This window comes from Peromyscus californicus, unplaced genomic scaffold, assembly GCF_007827085.1.
Source record: "Peromyscus californicus insignis strain IS unplaced genomic scaffold, ASM782708v3 Scaffold_10__1_contigs__length_136768540, whole genome shotgun sequence".
Classification (NCBI taxonomy): Eukaryota; Metazoa; Chordata; class Mammalia; order Rodentia; family Cricetidae; genus Peromyscus; species Peromyscus californicus.
The window spans coordinates 73,283,917-73,299,816 of NW_026294391.1; positions in this window are offsets into that span (position 1 = coordinate 73,283,917).

Here is a 15,900-nt window from a genome sequence, read left to right on the forward strand (position 1 = left end):
GGCAATGGTCGAGAGACAGCCCGAACTGACCTACTCTGGTGATGGGATGGCCAAACACCCTAATTGTTGTGCTAGAAACCTCATCCAACTACTGAGGGATCTGGATGCAGAGATCCATGACTAGGCCCCGGGTGGATCTCTGGGAGTCCAATCAACGAGAATGAGGAGGGTTTATATGAGCGAGAATTGTTGAGACCAAGGTTGGATAAAGCACAGGGACAAATAGCCAAATGAATGGAAACACATGAACTATGAACCAATGGCTGAGGGGTCCACACTGGATCAGGCCCTCCGAATGGGTGAGACAGTTGATTGGCTTGATCTGTTTGGGAGGCATCCAGGCAGTGGGACCAGATCTTGTGCTCATTGCATGAGTTGGCTGTTTGAAACCTGGGGCCTATGCAGGATTGTTTGGCTTGGCCTGGGAGGAGGGGACTAGACCTACCTGGACTGAGTCTACCAGGTTGACCTCAGTCTGTGGGGAAGGCTTTGCCCTGGAGGAGATGGGAATGGGGGGGGGGGCGTTGGGGGGAAGGTGAGGGGGACGGGAGGGGGGAGAACAAGGGAATCCGTGACCGATATGTAGAACTGAATTGTATAGCAAAATAAATTAAAATAAATTAAAAAAAAAAAAAGAGTACTCACTAGGGTCACCCTCATAGATTCCAGGAAGTTTCCAATGCTCAAGTTTTCCACATTGCTGTAGAAATGCCCACCTCTTCCAGTCTTCTCTCCCAATACTTCTTTTCAGTCCTTTTCTCCCCCATCTGATATCTCCAGCTCCCATTCTCACCCACTCTCCATCCACTCACAAAATGTATTTACTTTCCCTTCCCAGGGAGATCCATGTGTCCCCCCTAGACCTCTTTATCTATTTTTTTGTGGTGGTTTGAAAGAAATGACACCCAAAAGGAGTGGCACCATTAGGATGTGTGGTATTGCTTGAGGGGGTAGGCTTTGAGGTCTCTTTTTCTCAAGCTTCCCCCACTATGATGGTCAGTCGACTTCCTGTTGCTTCTGAGTCAAGATGTAGGCTCTCAGCTCTAACACTATGTCTTCCTGCAGGCTGCCATGCTTGCCTTCATGATCATAATGGACTGAACATCTGGAACTTTAATCAAGCCATCAACAATTAAATGTTTTCTTTATAATAGTTGCCATGGTCATGGTGTCTTTTCACAGCAATAGCAATCCTAAATAAGACACTTCTCTAGGTCTGCGTATTATAGTGTGATTATCCTTTACTTAACAACTAAAATTCACTTATAAGTGGCCTATATCATGCTTTTCTTTCTGGGTTATTCAGGATGTTTTTTATCTAGTTCCATCAATTTGCCTGCAAATTTCACGATGCCATTTTTTTCTAATAGCTGAGTAATACTCCACTGTGTAAATATACCTTTTTCTTGATCTATTTTTTGCTTGAAGTACATCTTGGTTATTTCCAGTTTCTGGCCATTTTGAATAAAGCTGCTATGAATATATTTGAGCAAGTGTCCTTGCAGTAAGATGGGGCATCTTTTGGTATATGCCTAAGAGAGGTATAGCCAAATCCAAAGGCTTCCTCCATCAGGTGATAGGAGTGGATACAGAGACTCATACTCAAACATTAAACAGAAGTGGGGCATCTCCCTGGAGAGGGGGAAGGACTGTATGAACCAGACGGATAAGAACACCAGGAGACCACATTCCATAGAATCAACTAAGTAGGGCTCAGATGTTCACAGAGACTGAAGCAGCAACCACAGACAGAGGCTGCATTAGGCCGTTAGCACATATATTATGTTTGTTTATCTTAGGGATTTGTTGGACTTGTAAAAGTGGGATAATGGGTATCTCTCACTCTTTTTCCTGATAGTGAAACCCTTTTTCTCCTACTGAGTTACCTTGCCCAGCCTTGATATTGAGGGTATGTGACTAGTCTTACTGTAACTTGTTATGCCATGTTTGGTTGATAGTACTTGGAGGCCTGATCTTTTCTGAAGGGAAACAGAAGAGCATGTGATGTGGGGGAGAGAGAAGTTATGTGTGGGGCAGTGGGAGGAGGGAAGGATGGGAAGGTTGTGTTCAGGATGTGTTGTATGAGAGAAGAATAAAGAAAAAAGATGAAGAATAAAGAAAAGAAGATATCTTGGAATAAAACTAACTAAGGAAATAAAGGACCTCTATGACATAGAAACCATTTAGTGTCCTTCTACCAACGGATTGATAATGAAAATATGATGTGGGCGTGTGTGTGTGTGTTTGCGTGTGTGTGTTTGTGTGTGTGTGTGTGTGTGTGTGTGTGTGTGTGTGTGTGTGTGTGTGTAACAATAATTGATAAAATAGGCCATGAATCTTAGGTGTCTGGAGGGAGCAAAGGAAAGATGAAATGATACAATTATATTATAAACTTAAAAATCAAATAATTTTAAAAAGCAGATCTATAACAGTCATATTTATTACCTGGTTTGTTTTATGTAAATTTGACACAATTTAGTGTCATCTGAAAGGAGAGAACTTCAATTTAGGAAATGTGTCCATTAGATCCTGCTGAACGTTATTTGCTTAATTAGTGAAAAAAATTGGGGAGGTTTCTAAATTTTGTGAGTGGTACTATCCCTAAGCTGTTGGTCCTGTATGCTATAAGAAGGCAGGCTGAGCAAGCCATGGTGAGCAAGCCAGTTAGCAGCACCTCTCCATGGCCTAAGAATCAGACACTGCCTCCAAGTTCCAGCCCCACTTGAATTCCTGCCCAGACTTCCTTCAGTGATGGAATATGATGTGAAAGTCTAAGCCAAATAAACCATTTCCTCCCTAATTTATTTTGGTCATGGAGTTTATTCATAACAATTTAACCCAAACCAAGACATTTATCATAAGCTTCCTTATTTCAAATATAGTTATAGGTAGATTACCCAAAACAATGAATAACACTGCATAGAGTGGCACATGCCTTTGATCCTAGCAGTCAGTAGGCAAAAGCAGGTGGCACTCTTTGAGTTCAAGACCACCCTGGCCTACAAAGGGAGACTCAGAATATCCAGGTCTACATAGAATACATAGAGAGTCACTCTTTCAAAAATAAACAAACAAAAAACATTACATAATACTTCCACAAATTGTTTATGTATTTGTGTATGTGTGTGCATATATATACATGTATATTCACAAACACACATATATTCACTGATGAAGCAATTAGCTTCCCATAAATAAAATTACACATATATTGCTCAAATACTTTTCTTAAGCATTTTGAGTATAGTCAGTGTGGGAGAAAGTACTTTATCTCCTGAAAAGATATTGTTAAAAAAGATATCAACATACAAAGGAAATTGAAACTTTATATTAGACCGTTGTCTTAGTTAAGGATTCTATTACTATGAAGAGACACCATGCCCACAGCATCTCCTAGGAGGAAAACATTTAATTGGAGTGACTTGCTTACAGTTTCAGAGGTTCAGTCCATTATCACAATGATGGCACATGAAGGCATGCAGGCAGACAGGGTGTTGGATACATCTTGATCAGAAAGTAACAAGAAGTAGACTGAAACCCTGGATGTGGCTTTGGCATATAAAAGCCCTCAAAGCCCATCCCCACACTGTGTTCAACAAGAATATAAATCCACCAACAAAGCCACAACTCCTAATATTGCCACTCCATATGAGCTTATAGAGGCAAATTACATTCAAACTATCACATTCTACTGTATGGCTGCTATAAGCTTGTAACAATATCATAATGCAAAATGCATTTAGCACAACTTCAAAAGTCTCCAAAGTCTATCACAGTCTCTGCAATGTTTAAAAATCCAAAATTCAAAGTTTCTTCTGAGAGACAGGCAATTGCTTAACTATAATCCCCTATATAATCAGATCAAAACACAGATCACATTTCCAACATATAATGGCACAGGACATACATTACCATTCAAAAATGTAGGGAATGAAAGTGAGGAAATACTTGACCAAAGCAAGACCAAAACCCAGCTGGACAAACTCTAAACTCTGAATATTCATGTTTGATCTCAAAACACTGTTCCGATCTCCAAATCTTTCCAGCCTTACTGACTGCAACATACTTCTTTCTCTTGGGCTGATTCCACTCCCTGTTAGAAGCTCTCTGTGGCAGGTATTCCACATCTCTGTTATCTCCAACATCTTGCTGTCTCCAAAGAAATCCAGGCTTTATCTTCAAGGCTTCACTTAGTGGCCCCTCTAGGTCTCCATTCTGGGACACCACTGACACATGCCCGGCATTCTTTAGGCACAGAGGCAAATTCTATAACTAATTTCTTTTATCCTTAACTCTAAAGCCAGAATTACTGGGCCAAAGCTGCTAATTTGTGTTGTTTTCTAGGGCAGGGACATGTCCCCCTCATTAAATTACATCTTCATCAGCTTTCTGTTTTTGGTTGTTACCTTTACTGCCTAAACTTGGCTGTCCTTGACCTTGCTCTGTAGATCACAGTGGGCTCAAACTCAGAGGTCCTCCATCCTCTGCCTTCTGAGTGCTGGCACTAAGGTGTGTACCACCACACCTGGCTCTAATTTATTCTTTACTTTCTTTTTACAAGTTGGAAACTTACCTGGGTGGAATATTGCCTGGAGGTCAACATTCTCTTTTTTAAATTTCTTAATCTGTTTATTTCCTTGAACACAGGATTTAGTTCACTTCCACTTTTTGATGTTCTTTTTCTTCTTAAATTTTGCATTTTGTAATTTACCCTGATTAACTTGTTCCTTTTCATTATAAAATTTCCTTAGAGTTACCACTAATAACCATACAACAGAGTCTGTACTAGGCTCTTTTGAGATTTCCTCTGCCAGTGGAATTAATGCAAAATGCACTTTAGCCTCAGACAAACATTACAGACAAAGACAAAAAGCATGCACTATCTTCACCAAAATATCACAAGAACCATTGCTAGGCTATACTAAAATTCTCCTCTGAAATCTCTTGATCCCCACAGTTCAAATCATTCTTAGTACCACTGTCATCCATGTTCCTACTAGTATGACCCATTAAACAGTGGCTAATGCATTTCACTGCCTCCCTAATCCAAAGTACCACAATCCAAATTCCTTGAAACAAAAACATGATCAGGCCTATCACACAGTACCCCAGTCTCTGGTACCAGCTTTTGTCTTAGTTATGCTTTCTATATCTTTGACGATACCCCAGGACCATGTCAACTCACGTAAGGAAAATATTTAATTGGGGTGGCAGCTTACAATTCAGAGGTTCAGTCCATTATCCTCATGGAAGGACATGATGGTGTGCAGGCAATGAAGGAAGACACAATGCTGGCTACAGCTTAATCACAAGGCAACAGGAAATGCACTGAAGCACTGGGTATGGCTTGTGCATATATGAGACCTCAAAGCCCACCACAACAGTGACATACTTCACCAACAAGACCTCACCTCCTCCAGAATGGCATACCTCCTAAAAGTGCCACTCCATAGGAAATTGTTGTGGCCAATTAAATTCAAACTACCATAACCATGTACAAAAATTTACTCTGAATTGTTCTAGTCACAAACTATAAAATCAAAAACTACGTATCCTTACAGGTAAATACACAGTTAATCCCTTCATGATCTTGGATTTTTTTCACTATACATTTTTATTTTATGTATGGTGTTTTTCCCTGCATGTGTACCTTTGTAATACTTGATTTCTTGGTGCCCTCAGAGGCTAGAAGAATGCATCAAATATTCTGGGATTGGAATTGCAGATGTTTTTAAGCCACTTTATGGGGGTGATAATCAAACCTGGGTCTCTGCAATTTATATTTGTTAGCTTTTAATTGTATTACACATAAGAAGATTGATTATTAAACATTTCTGTATCATATTTTAAAATGATATTACTTTATACTAGTGAAATTCCACATTCAGAAACAAAGGACTAATTCAGTTAATTTAAAAAAAAACAGTTCTAAATATAGGAAATTTGATATTTTCAAAACTTCTACAGATTTTAAAGCATATAGTTTACAAACATGATACCAAAACAAAGTACCAAGTATCTATCAGGGAGATGTACTAATTCAAGTGCAATCACAAAGCTGGTAAGTCAGGAAGCTATAGTTTGAGTCATTAGCTTCAGGCTAATCCCAATTTAGCACTAATTCATAAAGCCTATAGTAAATTTAGCAACAATTACTTCCTCTGAACAGTCACAAGCTATTGGCTATAAAATGGGCCACAGAAATCACATTCCCCACCACATGCACGTATTCACAAAAATACACATGCTAAAATATGTGTGAACACACACCAACACCTTCAAAAATTTGAATGGCCAAAGGAGAATAGAAATTTATCGTGGCAAATTTTCAACAACTAAATTCACAAACAGCTCATATGGTTAATGGCTTAGCTAGGGTTTCTATTGCTGTGATGAAACTCCATAATCAAAAACCAAGTTGAGTAGGAAAGTGTTTATTAGGCTTACACTTCAGCATTGCTGTTCATCACTGAAGGAAGTCAGGTTAGGAACTCAAATAGGGCAGGATCCTGGAGGCAGGAGCTGATGCCGAGTTCATGGAGGGGAACTGCTTACTGACTTGCTTCCACAGGCTTGCTCTACCTGCTTTATTATAGAATCCAGGACCACCAGACCAGGGATGACAACAGCCACCATAGGCTGGACCATCCCCTATTGATCACTTTTTGAGAAAATTTACAGCTGGATCTCATAGAGGAATTTCCTGAACTAAGGCTCCTTTCTCTCTAATGACTCTAGCTTGTATCAAGTTAACACACAAAACAGCCATTACACTCAGCTTCTAACTTCATAGTTTTTCTTTCATGGTGGCCTACAAATATAGCCTATACATCTTCAGTAGACTACAGTTAATGTAAATTCTCACTGAGACAAAATTCCTCATGGCCAGAAAATATTCTGCCTATTTTGTCATCCTTTCCCCATGCAATGTTCAGGGAAAATGCTCCATTTCACAGTCGTATCATCAACCATTGTGGTCAATTCTCACAGTCTTCATTAAAGACAAAAGATGATTTACTGACTAAGGTTTATCCAAAGTTTAAAATGGTAGTATCAGTTATTTATTGCTCTATAACAAGACATCAATAAACCTAGTTTTTTGATAAAACAGTCATTTATCACGTGTAAAGATTGTCCATGCAGGAATGAGTATTTTTTTTCTCTAGTAACTCCCTATCTTCACTATGACAGTACAGTCAACTTACTGTGTTGTACAGAAAATGGGGAATCTATATGATCATAAATGTCATTTGAAATAAATGAAAAGGGACTTCTCAAGAAGAATGGGGTGAAGAATAACAATGAATATGATGAATGGAGAACTGCAAAATAGTAGTGAAGAAGGGTTAGCACTTTGCCAAAAAATGTCCAATACGAATTGTGACTTAAAGTAACAAGCAGATCCCATATCTTAAACAATAGGGAGCAATGGAATGCAGGGTTTTTTTTGAGATATGTGAGTGACCTAATATTATAATATGAATGGAGAATAAAATGTCTCAAAAAAGTAGTAGTAGAAAAATACTTATAAAAGTGTGCTGGGACTAGATAATGGAGAAACTAAGCTTTACAATAAACTTGGTCTAATTAGTTTTTTTTAATACATAAACAGTAAAATATATAGTTGTTCTATGATATTGACACATTGTGGATAAGGACACCAAGAACTTATAGAGTAAAATAATAATAATTCCTTTGTACATTGCAATGTGTTAATATTTATTTATTCAAAATTCTTATTATATGTGAATTTAATTATCTAAATGCCTAAATGTAAACAAATACATAGATAGATGACAGCTGGAAGTCAATGAAGGGTTAGATAAACATGATAGCCAGAAGACTATGGATGTCTATAGATAGATGAACAAATGCAAAGTAAGAAAAATACAACAACAATATAAATTCACTCATATAATTCAAATTCTGCATTGGCAATAGTTTCAAATGATTTAAGATATATAGTGTGGTGGTATTGAGTTCCCAAAAATATTATGCACCCTAATAAACTTATCTGGGGTCGGAGACAGAACAGCCACTAGATACAAAGGCTAGAAAATGGTGGCACTCACACCTTTAATCCTAGCACTCCAGAGGTAGAAATCCCCCTGGATCTCTGTGAGTTCAAGGCCATACTGGAAATGGCCAGGCATGGTGACACACGCCTTTAATCCCAGAAAGCGAGCCTTTCATCCCAGGGAGTGGTGATAGAAAGCAGAAAGGTATATAAGGCGTGAGGACCAGAAAATAGAAGCATTTGGCTGGTTAAGCTTCAGGCTTTCAAGCAGCAGTTCAGCTGAGAGCCATTGGGATGAGGACACAGAAGTCTCCAGTCTGAGGAAACAAGACCAGCTGAGAAGTTGGCCAGGTGAGGTTAGCTGTGGCTTGTTCTGGTTCTCTGATCTTCCAGTTCACCCCAATACCTGGCTCAGGTTTGATTTTATTAATAAGACTCTTTAAGATTCATGCTACAATATAGCTAAGGTAAGTTGATACGTCAAATTACATAACATCCTACAGAATATTTAACATGATTATGATTTTACCATTATCAATTAATTGTTGATTTTTAAAGTTAATGAAGGAAGTTACTAACAAAGGGTATTTATTTAAATGTATTCATTATATATGTCTTAAAAATCAAAGAAAAATATTATATATGTAAAAACATATGTATATGCACATACTGATCAGTTTAAGTACATAATATGGGTATATATTGAGAAATACAATGTGTCAGTAGAAAATAAAATTCCCTGAGCACATTTAACACAGATTATTGACCTTGTACATATAGTTCAACAAAGAATAAATATAAAGATTTCTTTTTGACCTTCAGCATCTAAAATGTCCAAATGCTCATCAAATGAGAGAAAGGTCAATGAGCTAAGGAAGTTTGTTTGCCTTTAAAGATTTTCTGCTTGAATGTCACTGCATCTGAGTACCTACAGAACCCCAAATTACAAATAGAATAAAAGGGTGAACTTTAAAAAATATAAAATTTTGCTTCCAGTATCTATGTTTTATATTGGGAGAAAATAAAGCACTCTTATAAAATCATTTTACTCTTCTAGTTAATTATTAGTGTAATCAAAGCCCAAAGTGTTATTATTAATTCTGAAAGTACTTAGCACATTCTCAGAAACTAGTTAGAACTAAGAAACTGTGGCTGGCTAAGTAGCTAATAAATTTAATTTGTAACTTATTCAACACAAACATCTCTTTTTTAATACTTTAAAATCTTAATTAGAAGATTTCCTCATTAGAAAAGGAAGAAAATATACAAGATATAGCACATAGTTCATATGATCTGAGCAAAATATATATATGGAGGAATCAAACATTTGAATTCATCATGACAGTAACAAGACACTGTGGAAGACTGTGACTATGCCATCATAAGCAGAGTCAGCCTCACTTCATGGAAGAACTGTGGCCAAGTTGCCTTTAGTCAAAGTAGAATTTATCATAATCACAAATGTGTTTCCTTTGCTGAAAACTAATTGGTGATTATGTCTGAAGCTAAAATTTAACACAAAATTGAATAATCAGGAGAATATTTTTTTCTCATAAAATAAGTGATAGCAGTGAAGTTTGTAAGTCACAAACAACATAGATATATATTAATTTTGCATTTTTTGCATTCCCAAAGGCTATATTCAATAGCAACATGCTCACTTCTTTCTGCAAGTTATGCTTTTTTAGAGAACCATGACTAACACAGACATTAGGACCAGAGTGGTCCTAGAGCAACAGAATTATAAGGATCCATTTTTTTTAACTATTTGAAATAAGTATTCCAATTTTCCAACAGCTACAGTTACTGAAACCTCTTCAGTTACTAAAGCATCTCCTAGAAGCTCAGAGAGTCTAGAACTCCCATGGCATGAATCATTTTACAGTTTTAAGCAGATAAAGGCATTAGATTATCTCTATATTCAAAATGTGAGCAACAACCTATTTGGTGACTCTATATATGTATAAAAAAACCTGACAATTTGTGAAAAAATAAGGAAAATGATTACACTCATTGGTTGTTCCTAACATCTCCAGATAAATTGACAAAGGAAAAAGTATATTCAATGATAAAATTAAGCAACCTTGAGCATCCCAGAATAAGGTTCTGAATAATAATGAACTCAATGAATAAAACTCAACAGCTTCAGAGGCACATAGTCTGATGGTTTCTAAGTATGCCTTTAAAGAGAATCTTCTCTCTAGCAGTCACAGAGCTCAAGTGTGGGAAAATAGACCTAAGCCCTCATTATGTTGGCCGATTTACAGAGAACATTCAAGTATCAGTGTTTGGAGGGTGCGTGATGTTAAAGTCAGAGCACTGATTGGTAAAGAAGGAAATCCTTTAACTTGGGATGGAGATGTGTGGGAGGACACTATTGAAACTGAAAACTTTGAATCCTCAGAATCTCATTGGGTTGTTGTGGTGATATTTTATTTGTGTTGAAATGTGATATTTTATTTGTATGTTAATAACTAAAGTTTGCCTGGAGATCAGAGGTAATAGCCAGCCATAAACAGAAGTCATGTGGTGGTAGTACATGCTCTTAATCTGATCACATGGCAGGCAGAGTCTCTGTGTGTCCAAGGACACAGCCAAGCGTGGTGACACATGCCTTTAATCCCAGTACCAACCATAGAGACCTAGATGTATATATAGACAGGTAGTGACGAGGAAGTTAGGTGTCTGGGTTAAGAGCCAATGAGAAGGCAGAACAACAAGGCAATAAAGGTTCAGGTTAGCCAGAAAGAGGTTCTTTTGGGAAGCTATGGTGACATGGTGAGCTAAGGTTAGTTGGTGGCTATTGCTCTGATCTCTATGGCTTGCACCCCTGTGTTTGGCTATGTGTTTCTTATTTAATAAGAGTGTGTAAAATTCATCTACAGGTTGTCTCACTTGAGATAATATTCTCCCCACCCTCATCAGAAAATATATTCCCACCCACATTCTCTGAAATGTTGCCTTTTTCACATTTCACTGATGAAATTGATCCTTCATTGCATAATAAACCAGCAGCAACTTTCACTGAAGGAGACGACAGACAGTACTGATGGTTCTAATGACCTACGAGAACTATAATCAGTCTTAAGACCAGACTAGCTAGGCATGAAAGATAGAAAGTATAGTCCATGAAGAGATGCACTACACAACTAAAGAGATGCACTACAAACAGCTTATGAAGTTTAGTAATTCAATCAAGCAGAAAATCTGGGGGAATATATGTAGGAATGGAATTTAAGGTGTGGGATAATGGTGGAAGGAATATAAAACTGGATCAGGCTAAGTTTATTGATATGGATTCACTGAGTGGAAATGGTAGGTTTACTTTAGAAGGTTGTACAGTTAAAACATATATCAAAAGTTTGTTTGAATGGTTGGCTGAAGCATTTCTTAAAAGATGGCCTACATAAAATGACCTGGAGATGTCTGATATCCCTTGGCTTCTTGTTGACGAAGTGATTTTATGGCTCAGGAAACTGCAACGCTAATGTGTACACTATATAAGACCTCATCCTCCACAGTGGGAAGGCCTCAAAGACAACTGCTTCTTTAATCTTGTAAGATACAAAGTGGTAAAAAAGGGCACTAGCACATAAGAAGGGCTTTGTTGTTGTCCTGTTCCTTGTGCCAGATGTTAGGGTTAGAGACTCTGCTGCTCAGTTGGATGAGATAAATGTAATGAGTTTAACTGGACCTCAAGGTAACAGAGGCCAGGTAGCAGCAATGAATTGCCAAAGGCAAGTGATTGTAGTTATTGTAGTGGGGAGCATATACAAAGCAATGTACAAAATGCCCTGACCTGTAATGATCAGCACAAACAAAGTGATTTTTATGGGGACATGACTCATATGGATCTTTGGTATTGGCTAATCAGTCCCAGTATTTGCAGGCATGAAATAGATAACAAGCCTTTTGTTGTTTTTGTTTCATGTGCATATATAGAAAAATTCTCGAACAAATTATAGAATGACTATGTTGGATCTTGACAAAAGAGATGCTCTTCCCATGAACCAATTTCCACACATGAGTCCATTTGTAGATTCAAACCCCCTTGAATGAAAGGAGAACCAGGTTTCCCTGAGGAATGACCCTGATAAATACCTAAAGTTTTATGATTAGACTTTTTCCAGTCATTCCCCAGGGGACCTACAACCTTTTACAAGGTAAATGTACGCTAGGGGAAAGAAACTAATCAGTCCTTCTGGGGCCAGTTGGATGCTTCTAAATTGACACTGGTTCCAGGAGATCCCAAGAAGCATTGTGTAATCCCCATTAAAATAGGGGCTTATGGAGATGAGAAGATAAATTGAATTTGACTGAAGTAAGATTCACAATCTCTCCAGTGGGTCTCTGAACTCATTCTGTGGTTATTTCCCCAGTCCTAGAATACATAATTAACATGTATATGTATATCACTTCGAATATTTATATATATTACTTAGAATTTGGCAAAATTATTAGATTGGTTTTCTGAGCTCTGGAGTAAGGAATATTGCAATTGGAAAGGCTAAAAGTACGACTTTAGAGTTGCCTCTGCCTGGAAAAATAGTGAATCAAAACCACTATTGCATTTACAGAGGAAATGCAAAAATTAGTGCCACCATCAAGGACTTGAAACCATGTAGGGATGATGGTTCCCATGACAGCTCCATTTATTTAACTTTCATATCTGTCCAGTGAAGAAGACAGATAGACCATGGAGAATGACAGTTAACTATTGAAAACTCAATCAGGTAGTATGACTCCAATGCAGCTGCTGTACCAGATGTGGTGTCCTTACTTGAGCAGATTAACATATCTCCTGATATATTGTATACAGCTATTGATCTAGGATATGTCTTTTTCTCTGTTACTATCTATAAGGACCACCAAAAGCAATTTGCTTTTAGTTAGCAAGGGCAGCACTATATCTTTAGAGTTTACATCAAGGATGTATTGAATTTCCAGTCCTGTGTAATAACTTAGTTAAAAGGGATATTGATCTTTTGTATCATCCACAAAATATCATATCAATTTAATATATTAACAATATTTTGCTGATTGGATCTAATAAGTAGAAACCACTTTGGAATTGTTGGTAACACATATGTACATCAGAGGATGGGAAAAATCCAATGAAAATTAAAGAAACTTCTACCTCAGTGGAATTCTAGGAGTCCAGTAGGATAGGACTTGCAAAGGTACTCCTTCTAAGGTGAAGGATAAGTTATTGCATCTGGTTCCTCCCACCACCAAGAAAGAAGCACAAAGTATAGTGGGCATATTTTAATTATGGAGACAGAACAAGCCTCAGTGGGATAGGTTACTCTGTCCCATATACCAAGTAACCCAGAATGCTTCTAGCTTTGTGTGGTGCCTAGAACAAGAGAAGGCTCTTCAACAGGACCAGGCTGCTGTGCAGGCTATTCTACCTGTTGAACCATATGATCCAACAGACCTGATGATACTTGAGTTGTCAGTGGCAAATAGGGATGCTGTTTCGTGCCTTAGGCAGGCCCTATAGGATTAATACAGAAGAGACCTTTTGTAATTTTGAAGAAAGCCTCTAACATCATCTATAGACAACTATTATTCCTTTAAGAGACAGATTTTGTCCTATCATTGGTCCTTAGTGTCAAACTGAATGTTTGACAATGGGCCAGCAAGTTACCATGTGACCTGAGCTGCCCCTCATGAACTGATGTTATCTGTACCACCAAGTCATAAGTGGGACATGCACAGAAGCAATTCATTATCAAGTGGAAGTGGTAAATATGTGAATGGGCCGAAGGAAGTCCTGCAGGCACAAGAGAGCTACATGAAGTAGGTGACTCAATACTCCCATTGCAATGTTATCTGTTGCCAAGCACTCACCTGTAGCCTCATGAGTGGTACCCTACGATCAGTTAACTTAGGAAAAAAATAGGGCCTGGTTTACTGATGATTATAAATGTCATGTAGGCACTACACAGAAACAGACAGCTACAGCAATACAACCGCTTTCAAGGCTGTCCCAAAGGGAAATCTTCATAGTGGGCAGAACTTTAGTTGGTACATGGTCATACATTTCGTTTGGAAAGAAAAATGGGCAGTATGTGGTTTTTTTAGTGTTTCATGGGCTGTAGCCAATGCACTGGCTAGATAGTTGGGGACTTTAAAAAGCATGATTGAAAAATTGGTGAGAAAGACATCTGGGGAAGAAGTAATGTGGATAGATCTCTCCAAATGGTCAAATGATGTGAAGATACATTTGTCCCATATAAATGCTCATTGAAATACAACTTCAGCAGAGGAGTCCAATAATCAAGTAGATAGGAAGACCCATTCTATGGACAGTCAGCTTCTTTCCTCATTAATGAAGGTTATACACAGGATAAACAATAGGAACTTCTACTCAACAACACTGACCTTGCTACAGCTACTGCAGAATACAAGATATTCTATCTTGAAGGACCAAAACTGAGGACCAGATATGTACCACTCACCATGGTGACCAGCCAGTTACCTGGTGGCACACTGGCTATTTTAGACCACTACATCTGTGGAAAGGATAATACTTTGCCTTTTTGGGAGTAGATAATTATTCTGCTCATGAATTTGCCTTCCCTAAACACAATGCTTCTGCCAAAACTACCATCTGTGGACTTACAGAATGCCTTGTCCACATTTTTGTTATTCTAGATAGTATTTCTTCTGACCAAGGAACTCACTTCATGAACAAAGAAGTGCAACTATGGGCCCATGACCATGAAATCCACTGTTTTTACTCCATTCCTCACCATGCTGAAGCAGCTGGTCAGATAGTATGGTGGAATGTCTTTTTGAAGACATAGATATAGCACCATTTAGGTGTCAGCAGCCTGGAAGGCTGGGAAATAATTCTTCAGAAGGTAGTATATGTTTTGAATAAGTGTTCAATTTATGGTATGTTTTTTCCCATGCCAGGATTCACAGGTCTAAGAATCTAAATGAGTACATATCACGTTTGCTTTTCTTGGTCTGATTTACATCATTCAGGATGATGTTTTCTAGTTTCATCCATTTGCCTTCAAATTTCATATCATTGTTCATAACAGCAGAATAATACTCCATTATGTAAATGTATCACATTTTCTTTATCCACTCTTCAGTTGAGGTTGTTTATCCATTCTAGGTAGTTTGCATATTCCAACTCTTACAAATAAAGCTGATATTAACGTAGTTGAGCAAGTTTCCTTGTGGTGTGATTGAGCACCCTTTGAATATATTCTCAAGAGAGATATAGCTGAATCTTAAAGTACATTGATTCCCAATTAGTCCTTCTGTGAGAGGACACTGCAAACATTCCATTGAATTGGAAGCTTAAACTAACCCTTGGCCATTTGGGGCTTCTGAGGCCCTTAAGTCAACAATGTAAGAAAGGAATAATAAATGATAGAAGGGGCTAGTTTTTGTTTTTTCCAGATGATCAAGTGGAAATTGGATTGCTTTTCTACAATGGAGGTAAGCAATATTATTTCTGGAGTCAGGAGATCATTTTGGGCCTCTCCTGATGATATCATGTACTGTGATTAAACTGCATGTTCAGTGTAAAACTACATTAAACTAATCTAGGCATGAACCCTTCAGGAATGAAGGTATGGGTCACTCCTACAGGAAAAGAACCAAGATCTACTGAGGTGCTTGCTGAGGATGGAAGAAATACAGAATGGGTAGTTCAATGAATTAGTTATAAAGACAAGCTAAGGTCATGTGCCCAGTTGCAGAAATGAGGAATATAATTGACATCAATGTTTCTGTCATATTTTGTTGAGAATGAATTTATATGACTATTTGTGATTTCTTCCTTCAATTTCTTAATCATGTAATGCAACATCAACAAGGAGAATAATAGTGGTTTTCATTTAAATTTGAAATACTAAAAG